The sequence below is a fragment of the Vicugna pacos genome, unplaced genomic scaffold, assembly GCF_048564905.1.
Source record: "Vicugna pacos unplaced genomic scaffold, VicPac4 scaffold_103, whole genome shotgun sequence".
NCBI lineage: Eukaryota > Metazoa > Chordata > Mammalia > Artiodactyla > Camelidae > Vicugna > Vicugna pacos.
Genome location: NW_027328783.1, coordinates 2,206,885 through 2,215,952, shown reverse-complemented (window position 1 = coordinate 2,215,952; position 9,068 = coordinate 2,206,885). Strand labels below are relative to the sequence as shown.

Below are 9,068 nucleotides of genomic sequence, written 5' to 3'. Positions count from 1 at the left end.
GCAGGTCACGACTTCCGCGCAGCCACGCCCTCCACGGCCCCGCCCAGCTATCCCAAAAGCCTCCCCCCACCCCCGTCCTGGCCGCGCCCTGGCTCCCATTGGCTCCGCAAGTTCTGCCCTCACACATCTAGACTCGGGAGGATGCACGACGCAAGCGCTAGGGGAGGGCCCCGCGGCGTTACCATGGTTACAGGCACCGCGCGCCGCGCAGGCCAGCGTGCGCTTCTGGGGCGGGGAGCGGGCTCCGGAAGTGTGTAACTGCCTGGGACCCATGGCGGCATTTGCTGCTGGGGATGGCGGCTTGCTTGGCCTGGCGACTAGTTCTGGCCTGGTCAGTCGGCGGCCGACATCCTGTCTGGGGCGGCGTCCCACAGACGGTAAACGTACTTCCGCGCCGTCAGCGGGGCAGGTGGACATGAACCGGGATGGGATCGGGGTAGGGGTGTTGGCCGGGGAGGGCTGTGGTGCCTGGGAGTGTGTTGGGGCGGGGCGGGGCAGGGCTTGGGCACAGCCTCAAGCTTTCCTCCCCATCAGGCCCTGGGGCTAGGGCCGCGAGTCTGGGTCGCCCTTGGTGGCCGTGGCCTCCCAGAACCCCCCGGGAAGGGCAGGCGGAGGACCCATCTTAGATGAAGCGGGGCCTTACCCGGGTTTTGAAGAGCCCCAGAATCAGATGTTGGAATGGGGTTGTTTATCAGCCTTGTTTATCTGCAGGGAAATTTCAGTCCCATCCAGATCTTGATTCCTTCTGTCAACCTCAGGAGTAAGACAAGGGTCAGTGCCGGTAAGCAGTTATCTAGGGCTTGACTCAAACTGTGCGGGATGTAGGGATGGCAGATTGGACGCTCTCTCTTGAATTTAGCAGTCTTCTGGGATTAGAGGCCCCGGCTGAGGATTACATCCTCATCTGCAGTAATGGAGGTTGTGAGAAACACACAGAGAAGGGAGGGTTGTGGTGGCCGTAACTAATTACAGAATCCAGGACCCTTGCCTGGCTCTAGTGTAGAAGAGTCTCGCCTAGGATAGGGCAGCAGTTATCAAAGTGTATCCAAGGCCACTGAGGTGCAAGACCATTTTCAAAGAAACGCCGGGATGTCACCTGCCTTTTGCATACTCTTGCTCTCCCGAGTTCCTGTGGGGTTTTGCAGGGAAACCCTGGCCTGTGATATCACAAAACAGGGAATGCAGTGGCAGATAGGAGAATTCAGCTCTCACCAGTCCATAAGAGATTTGCAGAAATTAAAATCACTGCTATTCTTCTCACTAATGATTTTTGTTTTGAAAAATAGAATTAAATTTAGTTTAAGAGTATTAATGGTAACATACAGTAGATTGTTAATATTTTTAAGTGAATTCATACACTTTTTCTAACTTCTTATTCAACTTATAACACAGGAAATATTGATAGATTTAACTCACATAAATGACAGCCTTTTGGAGTTCTCAGTAATTGTTAAGATTGTATACGGTTCTGTAGAACAAGAAGTTTGAGAGCCCCTGGGGAACGGGTGCTCAGGTGCTAGTCAGGTGCTTAGTGGTGTTAGACAGACACCAAGATTTCTTCCGCAACTGTTCCCGGACTTGAAGTAATTGACCACATGGAGATGGGTGGGCAGTGCCTCCACTTTATAAACCAGAAGCTGCTGAATGTTTCTGGAGTCTAGGCCATGGGCTATGCAGGGATTCCCGTTGTATCTGTTCTATCTAAGCCAGGATTCCTTTGCAGAGGCCTGGCCCTGAAGACCCGCTCTCCTTTGCTCCCTGCCAGGTACCTTCTGTGTGACTTGAACCCTCCAGAGGGCATCAGCCTCCATAGGAACGTCTGCATCCACATTGCCTTCCTCCTGAAGACCCTGCTGAAGATGGAGGAGCCGGTACTGGTGCTATCCCCTTGGGGCCACCTCTACCACTGGCAGAGCCCCGACATCAACGAGGTCTGGATTCCCTGGTCCGACTCCTTTGACCTCCCAAGTCTCAATAGAAACATCCCTGACATTGAATACGAGCAGTTCATTGCAGGTGAGGTGGTGGTCATTTAACTGGGGCCAGGTTGTCGTTGTCCTGGTTCTGATCTGAACATCGGGCCATCTTACTTTGGGCTTGTCTGTCTGCTTAGGGGCCCTGCTCATGTTTCCCACACTGCAGGTGAATTTGGTTTTTCCATAGTATTTTCGGGAAATCAATTTGAAATGTATGAGCTCTATGTCCCCTCACCTGTCAAAACCCTGGCCTCCTGGTGAGATGGAGCGGTGACAAGGAGGCCACTGCCACTGAGGCCTTGTCCCAGAAGGACTCACTCCCTGTGCACTCAGGGCTGTTCTTACCTGTAGGCAAACACAATGTGTGTGTGTAGCAACGGACCCGTGCTAGAGAAGATATGTAACTGCCCATCCAGTATAATTTGGTCCTGCTCAAGTTACCCATTTTAAGTTTTTTAAGAAGGAAGAGTTCAAGATTTTCTCCGAATAAAGTTATTTAGAGCTTATCAATTTTTTTTAAGTTGAAATGTGTTTGATTTACAATGTTTTGTTAGTTTCAGATATACAGCTGTTTTGTTAGTTTCAGGTATACAGCATAGTGATTCAGTTGTACATATACATAGCCTATTCTTTTTCAGGTTCTTTTCCATTATAGGTTGCAAGATACTGAATACTGTTCCCTGTGTTCTACAGTGAATCCTTGTCGTTTGTCTGTTTTTCATATAGTAATTTTTATCTGTTGATCCCAAACTCCTAAGTTTTGTTTATAAGTCTGTGAGTCTGTTTTTGTTTTATAAATAAGTTCATTTGCAACATTTTTTAAAAATTCCACATATAAATGATATCATATGATACTTGTCTTTGTATGACTTATTTCACTTATTGAGATCATCTCCAGTTCCATTCAAGATGCTGTAAATGGCCTTATTTCCTTCTTTGTTATGACTGAGTAATATTCTGTTATATCTAAATACCACATCTTTATCCAGTCATCTGTCAGTGGACGTTTAGATTGCTTCTATGTCTTGGCCATTGTAAACAGTGCTCCTGTGGACATTGCGGTGCAGGTATCTTTTGGAATTAAGGTTCCCTCTGGATATATGCCCAGGAGTGGGATTGATGGTTTAGGTGATAAGGTTTTTTTGTTTTGTTTTGTTTTGTTTGTCTTTTGAGGAATCTCCATACTGTTCTTCACAGTGGCTGCACCAAACTACATTCCCACCAACAATGTAGGAGAGTTTCCTTTTCTTCACAGCCTCTCCGGCATTAATGGTTTGTGGACTTTTCAATGATGGCCATTCAGACTGTTGTGAGATGATAACATTGTAGTTTTGAGCTGCATTTCTCTGATAATTGAGCGATATTGAGCATTTTTTTATATGCCTATTGGCCATTTGTGTGTCTTCATTGGAGAATTGCTTGTTTAGTTTTTCTGCCCATTTTTGGATTTGGTTGTTTATTTTTTTCTCATTAAGTTGTATGAACTATTTATATAGTCTAGAAATTAAGCCATGGTCAGTCTCATGTTTTGCAAATATTTTCTCCCACTCCATAGGTTGTCTTTTTGTTTTACTTATGGTTTCTATTGCTGTGCAAAAGTTTATAAGTTTAATTATGTCTCATTTATTTATTTTGGCTTTTATTTCTGTTGCTTGGGTTGCTTAGTTTGCCCTAGGGAAACATTCCTGAGATGTATGTCAAATAGTGTTTTGCCTATGTTTTCTTGTTAGAAGTTTATAGTGTCTTGTCTAATATTTAAGTCTTTAAGCCATTTTGAGTGTTTCTTTTTGGTTTTTTTGCGACTCTATTGTATGCTTTTGATTTGTGGTTACCTTATTCTTCAAATATATCAATCCATTACTATATCTATTTCCTTTAGACTAATAATCACGTAGGCTCCAACACATCCTAAGAATAACGAAGAAAAAAAAAAGAAAAAAATTTATATTTTCTTGCTCCCCTCTCCCATTCCCACATTTTTTTATTTTGATGTCCTTTTTCATTTTTACATCTTTAAGTTTATTCTCTTGTAAATCGTTACTGCATTTCCAATTATGGTTTTCCTGTTTCTATAGCGTCCTGCTTCCTTTCTGGTTAGAATAGAACCTTTAATGTCTCTGTTAGGTTCAATATTGCTGAGTTATCTCACCTCCCCCCCCCAAGCCTCTGAATACTCAGTCCTGGAAAGCTAAACCATTCTAGCCTTCATCGGTACTGGGAAAGCAATCTTCAAAGTGGGAAAAAACATTCAAAAATAATATTCTGTGAGTTGCTTTCTACCCTTGCCCGGAGATGAGGAACATCTGAAGGTGGAGGAAAAAAGTTGGAGGTGGGGAACACAAAGTCTTTTCTCCTTTTGCTTCTGAAGAAATGATTGCTTTTGTAATTAGTGATGATGCCCTTTAAATTGGTGAGATCGAGATTCCACAGCTTCAGTGCCTGTGAATAACCAGCTGGGAGAAAGCTCTCTAGGGCCCTTGCAGTGGGAAAGGCAGCCCCTCTGAGCACTTGTTGTTCTGTGTTCTTCCTGCCTCCACACGGGTTCGCTAGGCACCATGCAGGAAAATGCAGTTACCCAAGGTGGAGGACGGGGAGACCCCTGCTGTGTGGCAAGCCACAGGAGCCCACACATGAAGGACAAAATGTAGAATAGTGGGACTGTCATAGGAACAGAGGATGGTTGAGACCCAGGATAGTGTCCTGGAGTCCAGCAGCCAAGGTTGGTGGGGCAGATGGGGCCCTGGGTCATGGGCAGTCCTTGAGGGATCTGAAGCAAAGATAGGAACCAAGAGACTGGATTCGTGTGGGGATATAGTGCCCCTTGAAGGCTGCGGGGCAGCTCAGCGAACCCAGGGGGAGCGGGCACTTCCCCAAAGCTGGGTTGGCAGGTCAGAACCAACTCACTGGGGACCGAGAGACACTGAGTCATTTTTAGCCTTTTGTCCCTCTTCCTGGAAAAGAAACTGCTGCCTGTTAAATAGCCTGTGTCATTAGTGAGAATTAAAGACATGAAGCAAGATTGCGTCAAAAGTCATCCATTGTGTAGTCCTTAATAAGGGTCAAATGCAAACTTGAATAGATGAAATGAAACATTCATCAGAGGATTTTAAAATCCTTTAAAATAAAAATTCTTGCTGCCTTTGTTCTTCATTTCAGGGTTCACTTGGTGACAATAATAGTAAACAAAGCAACAGCAAACCCTTAGAGAACTCTGTCCTGTTGTTGCAGGAACGCTCTTTTCACGACAATTCAATGAGTTGGCACCAGTATGAATTCCACTTTAAAGGTAAGGACATTCATTAATCACACTGCTAATAAATGGCAGAGATGGGACTTGAACTCAAGCTGTCTGGCCCCAGAGCCCCCTCTCAGCCCCTTCACTGCAGCTCATCACTTGGCATGCCCAACACAGCCAGCATTTAAGAGCAGTGTGACCTTGGCCAAGGCTACTTCACCGCTTTGTCTCTGATTCCTCATCTGTAGAATGGGGGTGTGGGCAGTGAACTCTGTGAGCTCAGTGGCCACTTCCTCCTACTCTGCTATTCTACTGCTTTGAGTTAGTTTGGTAAGTATCTGAGCCCCTACATGGCCCACACCTGGCCTGGCGCTTTGCTAGGCCCTAGGTTACGGAGAAAAGTAAGATCAGCCTGCTTCTCCGAGGAGCCTGTGTCCCTCCATGGGAAGCAGCTGCGAGGCCCAGGCTCCCTCACTGGTGGTCGGGGGCTGGGCAGGAAAGTCTGATAAGAGAAGATGGAGGCAGAGCCCCTCTGGGAATAGTGGTGGCCACACAGCTCTCAGGAGCGAGAGCCTCTGTCCAGGCTGCTGAGAGGGGTTCCTCATGAGGTCAGTAGTCCCCCCAAACTAAGCCCTCAGGACAAAGATCCAGCCACCCCTGCAGTGTCACCATAGAGCCTGTCCATCCTCATCACGGTGCCTCTGTGCTCCTTTGTCCTGGGGCCTCTCTTCCCCCTACACCCAGAAGCCTTTTCTCCCTCTCTTCTCTGAGTTTCCCCTCACTTCACCTGTGGCCCCTGCTTCCTGGGCCACCATCTCTGGAGTTGACGCTTTGCCCCCTCACACCCCCCTATTTGATCAGGTGCCTGGATTGACCTCCTTGTGCTCACTTTCCACCTTCAGATCACTGCTCCTCCTCTCTTGGGAGCACCTAGAAAACCCAGATCCTTTCCTAGCAGTGCCTGCCACCCTGGCCTCCCTGCTCATCTGCCTCAGTCAGGAGCACCTGGACCACCAACTCTGTATTGCCTCACCTCCTACCAGCAAGACTTCAAAGTTGATTCTCCCTCCACCACCCAGTATGGTCATTTTAGGGTCTTCCTCTCCGTCAGCCTGAGCCAGCCACCCCCCATTCACCCTACCCCCGGGCTCATACCCGGGCGTGTCTCCATACCAGTTCCAGCCTCTCTCCTTTAAGTGCCCACCTCTAGCCATCCGGCTGCTTCTCCACCAGCCCCCCTGGCCCTCCTTCACCCTCACTGGGGCATCAAGCACTGACTCCTCTACTTTCCTGCCTGTCCACATTGCTCTTACTTCCACTTCCTCAACTTCCATCTCTGCATCCACAGTCAGCACTCTATGACAAACAAAACCCCCTTGACCCTTGATCTTTCCAGTTCCTCACCAGGACGACTTCTACCTCGGTTCACCCAGCTCTATTTGTTCTGAGCCTGCAGGCAGCAGGCTCTCCCAGCACAGATTTCTAAGACTACAAATCAATGCCCAACATGTAGCCACTGCCAAGCAATCCTCCAGGATTTCTCTAGTGAGCACATTTCCCCACTTATCACTCAGTGGTGTCAACATTCTCTGCTCTCTGCACACCTCTAAGCTTCCCTCTGTCTCTTCCCTGACTCCCAGCAGATGGCCTTGCCTCCTGCTTCAGAGAGAATGACATGTTACTGGAAAGGAACTCGCTCACCTGCAGCAAATCTGCTCACTTTACCTTTTATCTGTCTCTCTCCCACCTGGACTCTAGCTGTAGTTGTTCTTAATTTAGTGAGTTTAGTTGACATATATTTACAAAGTTAAAAGCATAGCACACTATAGGCTACCTTCTAGGGCTTACTTTTTCAATTTAACATAGAGTGTATGATTCATCCATTTAGTTGCACGTACCTGCAGTTCATTTGTTTTAACCGATCTTAAATATTGTGTGTGTGAATATAACATAAGAGAAGGGTAAGCCAGGATTCAGGATGCTGGTTACTTCCTCTGAGAAGAGGCCAAGAGCAGGATAGGGAAAGAGGACACAGTATGTCACTGTCAATATTCCTGTTATGATGCTGGGTAATATGTTCATAACTGTGTCTTATAATATTAATTTTAATACATAAATATCTCTGACAGACAACTAAGATGAGAATGTGTCATGAACCAAGATATACAATGGGTAAAATTACATCATTATTGTTATGTAATCTTGTTATATATTAATCATAATCTTACATTATTTATTATGGGTTATATATTATATAGATGCATGAATTATATATTATGTATAAAAACACCTATATATGTATTATATACAATCTGATAAATAAACAGAACATAATATGCTAGTATATCTTCTATTATGTGTTATTTAATAAATAATAACATACTATATCCTGTTATACGACATGGCACATTATCTTTAATAAAAAAAGAAATCTGTCAATTATATTGGTAATTAGTAAAATTTAAAAAAATAGCCTGCAACTTTTAACGCCGACACCGCTCCAGCTGTCACTGTCTTTTCTCTTCCCTTTCATGGTCGAGGTCCTCACAGTGCTATCAGTTCCCCCTTTCATCTCCTTATCCTGAACCTTCCTCCTCCACCCTTCCCATGCTGCCTTCTGCCCCGGGGTCCCTCTAGTCACCAGCGGCCTCTGGGGCACTGATTTGCGGGCAAGGTCTCATGCCCCAGCTCACCTGCCTGTCTGCCGCCTCTGCCACCGCTGGTGGGGCGGGGTGGGGGCAGAGTGCACCTTTTGTCCTGGAAGAGAACACAGCACAGACTCAGTGACCAGCAGCAGGTGTGGCCGGGACCTGCAGGCCTGGGGGGAGAGCCAGACTGTCTGCATCCAGACCGGGGGCACTTGAAGTGTGAAGAAACCCAGTCCTCACTGCACCTGAAGTGAGAAAAACACCTTCAGGTGAGTTAAAGTGCTTATGACCTAGGTCTGTTGGCTGGAAAGGACAAACTGGCCCCTAAGGGGAGGGTAGTTGATATTCCAGGCCCCACGAAAGCCCTAAGGGCTGGCGGAGAACCAGGCTGGACATTCCACTGGACCCAGTGCCGCCTCAGTGGTGGGGCCTTCGGGAACAAGCAGAAAGCCCTCGGTCTCTGGGGGGAACGCGGCAGTGAGGGAGCATCCCTGCAGCGAGTAAAGTGAAGTCAGGGCCTGTGGGATCCGTTTTCATGGCCACATCGAACCTCAGCAGAAGCCACAGCAGAAGTGGATTACTGTCTCTCCAGCTGTCATCCTCGTGTCTGAATGCCAGGCTTCAGACCCGATCCCCTGGGGCGCTAGGACAGTTATAGACAGAGGCGGCTCAGGGAGGCCTCAAGAGGGCGGTACTGGCCTTCCTGCCGACACGATTACACGAAGATCAAACAATCCATCGATGGAAAGAAAATAAGAACCATGGTCACATCTGGACCCCAAGCTTAGACGTGGTGTAATGGGTGACATTTACTGACAATCCAGCGAGGTTCTGGCCAGAGTTAGAGACCAGGGCAGCAAGCTGGGAGTGACACTGAGGAGTATCATTGTGCAGAGGCTGGACTGGGTGTCTGCAGGCTCCTCCCAGGAGAAGCCTCAGTGTTTGGGAGGTGGCTAACATGCCTCCTTCGTGTCAAAAGCAAGTGATGCCACCTGCGGAAAATCAGCTGTAATCCTGAGATGGGTCAGCCCTGGGTGATGTGATAAAGGCTCCTACAATAAGGGGGGGCCAGATGAACAATGAACCAACCAACAGGCTGAGGAGATTCCCACCTGTGTTTATCGTGCTTTCATAGCCAAAAATGAGGAGAGAGTTGACTGGCTCACCATGAATATTTTAACAACTTGAGAGGGTTCCAAGTCTCACTGC

General features: G+C 47.3%; 1 long non-coding RNA gene across 1 annotated transcript; it reads left to right on the top strand.

Moving 5' to 3' along the window:
* The first annotated feature begins 218 nt into the window (after nt 1-218).
* On the top strand, nt 219-6,387 carry LOC140694728 (uncharacterized). Its single transcript, XR_012070341.1, has 4 exons — nt 219-377; nt 1,766-2,016; nt 5,133-5,262; nt 6,114-6,387. It is a non-coding gene; the product is annotated as an uncharacterized lncRNA (long non-coding RNA).
* Nucleotides 6,388-9,068: the final 2,681 nt, after the last annotated feature.